Genomic DNA, 6307 nt, shown 5'->3' on the forward strand with positions numbered 1-6307 from the left:
AGCTGCTATGTAAGGGTGTGCCATTTAACTGGACTAATGCGCAGTAAGAGAGATATGAGAAGCTTAAGACTGTACTAACTGAGACCCCTGTTCTGATACAGCCGGAGCCTGGAAAGGAGTTCACTGTTTATAGTGATATATCACATGTTGGTTAGCGATGTGTGTTGATGCACGATGGTAAGTTGGTAGCCTATGCGTCTTGTCAGCTTAAGCCCCATGAGGCAAATTATCCGACGCATGACTTGGAGTTGGCCGATGTGGTATTCGAACTGAAAATCGAGATGCATTATTTGTATGGTGAGAAGTGTATTATCTACACTGATCATAAGAGCCTCAAGTATCTCCTCACTCAGAAAGAACTTAATCTTAGGCAACGCAGATGGATTGAGCTGCTTAAAGACTATGACTGCACCATTGAGTACCACTCTGGTAAGGCCAATGTAGTGGCTGATGCACTAAGCCGTAGGACTATAATCGATTTGAGGGCGATATTTGCTCACCTAAGTTTATTTGATGATGGTAGTTTATTAGCTGAGCTTCAAGTTAAGCCGTCATGGATTGAGCAGATTAAGGGTAAGCAATTGGAGGATGAGTCATCGGGTCTTCGATTTTGATAGATTGAGGGTGGTAGTACTACGAATTTTGGACTGAACGGTGATGGGGTACTTTGTTTCTTTGGGAGAATCTATGTTCCGAATGATACTAATTTGAGACAGGCCATATTGAGAAAGGCACATAGTAGCCCTTATGCTATGCATCCTGGTGGAAATAAGATGTACCGAGACCTCCGTGAGCTATATTGGTGGCCAATGTTGAAGCGTGAGGTTACCAACTTCGTTGCTCGCTATTTGACTTGTTAACAGGTTAAGGCTGAGCATCAGTTACCTTCGGGTCTGCTGCAGCCAGTTAAGATACCACTATGGAAATGGGAGCGAGTAACGATGGACTTCGTTAGTGGGTTGCCTCTAACACCCACTAAGAAGGATTATGTCTAGGTCATCGTGGATCGATTGACCAAGTCTACTCACTTCATCCCGGTAAGGATAGACTTTTCTCTTTAGAAATTAGCTAAGTTCTACATATAAAAAATAGTGAGACTGCACGGGGTACCTATCTCGATCATTTCTGATCAAGATCCTTGTTTCATGTCTCGGTTCTGGAAAAAGCTTCATGAGGTTCTGGGTTCAAGATTAGACTTCAGTATTGCTTTCCATCCTGAGACAGATGGTTAGTCGGAGAGGGTGATTCAAATATTGTAAGACATGTTGAGGAGCTGTGTTATTGATTTTTGAGGCAGTTGGGAGGAGACTTGCTGTTAGCGGAGTTTGCCTACAATAATAGCTTCCAATCTAGCATCTAGATGGCACCTTACGAGGCACTGTACAGTTATAAGTGTTGCACTCCTTTATGTTGGACTAAGTTGGGTGAGCGACGTGTTCTGGGTCGTAAGTTGGTCTCTGAATTATAAGATAAGGTTAGATTGATTCGTGATCGTTTAAAAGTAGCTTCTGATAGGTAGAAATTGTATATGGATTTGAAGAGGTGTGGGATCGAGTATTCTGTAGGGGACATAGTTTTTCTCAGGGTCTCGCTATGGAAAAAGGTTTTGAAGTTAGGTCGCAAGGGCAAGCTGAGCCCTCGGTTTCTTAAACCTTACCACATTCTGAAATGCGTGGGACTTTTCGCTTATCAGTTGGAGTTACTGTGACAGCCCAAAGTTGACCCTAGTCGGGAAGTGGCTTCGGGACCGCTAAACCGAGTCACCGAAATGTTTGAATGTGATACTTATTGTCTAGAATATGTAATTATGAATGTGTGAAAATTTCAAGCTTCAATTTGGTTGATTTCATGTGAATTTAGTCAATAGGACTTATGTGAGAAAATTCTAAAATGTGATAGGTCAATGTGTGAGGACCTATTAGTGCATGTGGACAAAGGGGGGACTTGCATGTCAAATTCCCCCCCTAATGAGTAGTGGCCGGCCATGACAAAGAATGATGGGCAAAACATGTCATGAAACATGTTTTGTTAGTGGAAGAATAAAATAAGAAGTATGGGTAATAAAGAAATGGAAACAAAAGAAAAAAAAATGTGTGTGTAGTGTTTGTTCCCCCCCATTCTAGCCTAAATTAGAAAGAAAAAAAAAAGAAAAAAATTTCTCATCCTTTGGTTCATCCTTGGCCAAAGATTTTAAGGAGGAAAGAAGAAGAAAGGTGAAGAGATTCGGCCATGCATGTAGCTAGGCTAAGGTATGTTTGATGATGTTTCATGAGATGCATGCATGATTTAGTGGTTAGCTTGAGTTCTACCTAGCCCATGGTCTAAATCTTGCTATGTGATGGAAATGGCACTCGACCATGGATGCATCATTCTTGGTTGATGTTTGATGTTGTGGTGATGAGGTATGAGGATGAGTTAAGATTCGGCCTAGGTGGAGGTTGTGTTAATGCCATTGCATGCAAAATATGAAGCTTGTTAATGATGCATGTGATGATGGCTTGATGATTCTTGAACCTCCTTTTTAGCATTTTTGTGTGAGCACATATGTGCATTGGTTGCTAAAGGGAGAAGAATCGGCTAGCAAGATGTGTGCTAAGGCCGAATGTAACTTTGCATGTTGATGAGCAATGCATGTGTTAAATCGATGAAAAGGGGGAGGATGCTTTACTAGTGTGTATATGTGTGTATTAAGTGTTGAAATCAACCCCAAAAATGGACATGCATATTCGGCCAAGGGGAAAGAAATTAGCTAATATGTTGTGTTGATGCATGATTTTTGCATGTATGAGACTTTAATGTCTAATGTATGAATATGGGCTAAGTGCCTTGTGTTCATCTTTTGATGCCTAAATGATGAAATCAATTTAATTGTTTGATTAAGCTCAAGAGCAAAGGGGAAATAAATCCGATAAAGGGAAGGAAAAAGTGGTCGAATAGTTAGCGGGATCGTTCGACAACACCCGAGGTAAGTTCTTGAGTAAGAGAGCTTAAATTTCGATGTGATTAAATCATGCTCGATGTGTGGCTATTGAGCCGAATGTGCAAGGACAATATGTGCCTTGTGTTTGAGTTTCGTAAACGAAAATGAAATATGAGTGTGCTATGAATTATTGTTAGATGTGCATGATTAATTGAATGCTGTCCGGGCTAAGTCCCGAAGGCTTTGTGCTAAGTGAATATATCCGGATTAAGATCCGAAGGCCTTTGTGCGAGATACTAAATCCGGGTTAAGTCCCGAAGGCATTCGTGCGAGTTATTAAATCCGGGTTAAGTCCCGAAGGCATTCGTGCGAGTTATTAAATCCGGGTTAAGTCCCGAAGGCATTCGTGCGAGTTGTTAAATCCGGGTTATGTCCCGAAGGCATTGTGTGAGTTACTAAAACCGGGCTATGTCCCGAAGGCATTTGAACGAGGAGCTATATCCGGTTAAATCCCGAAGGTACGTGATTTGGTAATGAATGAGCTTGCTGTAAAATTCCAGCGAATACTCGAAAAACATCCCAATATGGGGATATGTTACGTATGTGTTAAATATTAATCGAGCCCTTACAAATAAATGTTCGCTCAGTTGATAAAAGAGCTACCGGCCTTCGGCCAAGTTAGTTTATTGTGTATGTACATAAGGGTTGTTAATGTTGTGAAGCAAGTTTGATATCGGTAAATTGCGTATTATGAAATATTCCGTTTAGCTAAATGTGTGCTATTATTTGTGCATGCTGGAATTCCTTGCTCAAACTTACTAAGCATAAATTGCTTACTCGTTACATTGCTCCTCTGTTTTATAGATTTTTGGTTCTCCAGCTATCGGACTCGGGATCTTGAAGTCGAAGTTGCCCACACTATCAAAGGCTCTTTTGGGTACTATTTTGGTTGAATTTTGATATGGCATGTATAGGACTACCCATTGTTGTCTTTCGAGTACTTTATGAAATGTATAAGTGTATAGCCATGCGAAAATGGCTTGTAGAAGTGGAGTATGGCATTAGACCATTCGTATTTATGAATGTATAGATGGTTTCATGATGTAACTATGTTGGAATGGAAGTGTTGAGCAAATGATCAGCCACTAGAATGGCTAAGTATGATCATATGTGGGCTTATGTATGACAAGGCCCTAGTTGGTCCATGAAACCCCAAATTAGGTAAGGTTCACTTTGAAAACAGAAGCTGATAGCAGCAGTGGTGTGGATTGGAAAAATCACAAGAATTCGTAGGAGTGAAATTAAATAGTGAATAAATTATGTAATCGAACCTTGATGAATCTACTTTCATATGGAAGTAACGAAACAATAATAGGAACAGTACAGTAAGAGATATTCGGGTTCTTGTGGAACAGGGCCAGAACAGTTTCTGGATTCCCTGTTCCGACTTTGGAAATTCACTATAAATTGACCAGAGATAATTAGGGTCATACCATATATGTATGGATTCCTCTCTGAGTCTAGTTTCCATAGAAACAAACGGCATCAGTATTGAAGCTCTGTGCGGAGAGATATCCCAGTCGTAAGGGGTAAAGGTCAGTGTAGTCGACCCCTGTAACTTGGGAGACTTTGACTAATAAACTGTACTAATTGGCCCGACCAAAAATTCTAGAAAAAATTCCATAGGTGGGGACATGAGTCTAGTTTCAGGGAAAAATCACAAAACTGATTTTTGAGTTGTGAAACTCAAGATATGATTTTTGAAGCGACTAGTACTCAGACTGGGCAGTGTCTGGAAAAATTTTTCAAAGTTTGTTAACATCTCGTGTCCGACTCCGGTGTCGGTCTCGGGTCCGGGGTGTTACATTTTATTGGTATCAGAGCCAGGTTTAGTCGATTCTAGGACTACCGTAATGTGTTGGGTCTAGCTATACATGCCATTTTATGTGATTACTTGATAGTGTGGTGACTTCTGACAATTGTAAATGTGTTTATAGTAATGGATCCCGATCGTGACCGAGAGGTAGCTGATGATCTTGAGAGTGTAGGGCCTGCTCCCGCGCAAGGGCAGTGCCGGTAGACTCTCAACCTAATGCTAGTAATCCGAATGATGAAGCTAGACAAGCATTTTATAGCGTGATGAATGATTGGTTCAACCAATACATTCGAACTAATATGGCTGTTCCACAACCTCCATTCCCGACAAATACTACCCCCGCACCTACAATACCACCGGTAACTGACCAAATAAGGTCAAATAAGCCCCCAGTTGACAGAATCCGAAAACATGGGGCTACTGAATTTAAGGCTATGGATAGCGATGATGCCGAGCAAGCTGAATTTTGGCTGGACAACACTATCCGGGTACTCGATGAGCTATCTTGTACACCCGATGAATGTCTAAAGTGTGCTATCTCCTTGCTATGTGATTCTGCCTACTATTGGTGGAGTACTCTGACTTCTATTGTGCCCCGAGAGCAAGTAACTTGGGAGTTTTTCCAAACTGAGTTTCGGAAAAAGTATATCAGTCAGAGATTTGTTGATCAAAAACGGAAGGAATTTCTTGAGCTTAAGCAAGGCTCCATGTCGGTTACTGATTACGAGCGAAAATTTGTTAGACTTAGCAAATACGCTCGGGAATGTGTTTCGTCCGAAGCTATTATGTGTAAACGCTTCGAGGATGGGCTGAATGAAGATATAAAAATGTTCGTTGGCGTTCTTGAAATACGAGAGTTCGTGGTACTTGTTGAACGAGCTTGTAAAGCCGAAGAGCTTAGAAAAGAAAAGCAAAGAGTTGATGAGGGAACTGGAGAGTTTCGTAAAAGATCCTCTGGGAGGTCTCTTCAACAGACATCGAAGAGATTTCGAGATGATGCGGGCCAGTTTTGAGGCACTTCGGGCCTTTTTGGACGAGATCGTGATCGACCCCCTGTGGGTACACGAGGCACTTCGGTCGCCAGTGTTGGGAATGAACGTCGAGACAGGACGAAATGCCGATATTGCGGTAAATGGCATTCGGGGAGTTGTAGATTTCCTGACCGCTCCTGTTACAAATGTGGATCAGTTGACCACTTCATTAAAGATTGCCCGAGGTTGTCGGGACAGAATGCCAATCAGAGTGGGAGACCGGGTGCTACCACTGCTCGAGGTAGACCATCCGGAAATATGGGCAATGCTAGTGGTGGTCAGGAGGATCTAGAGATGATATAACCAGATCCGAAGCCCGGGCGCCTGCTAGAGCTTATGCTATACGTGCCCGCGAGGATGCTTCTTCGCCTGATGTTATTACCGGTACATTCACTCTCTTTGATACTATTGTAATTGCTTTGATTGACCCCGGTTCTACTCATTCTTACATATGTGAAACCTTAGCATCCAGTAAGACTT

The sequence above is a fragment of the Gossypium hirsutum genome, chromosome D06 (genome assembly GCF_007990345.1).
Source record: "Gossypium hirsutum isolate 1008001.06 chromosome D06, Gossypium_hirsutum_v2.1, whole genome shotgun sequence".
NCBI lineage: Eukaryota > Viridiplantae > Streptophyta > Magnoliopsida > Malvales > Malvaceae > Gossypium > Gossypium hirsutum.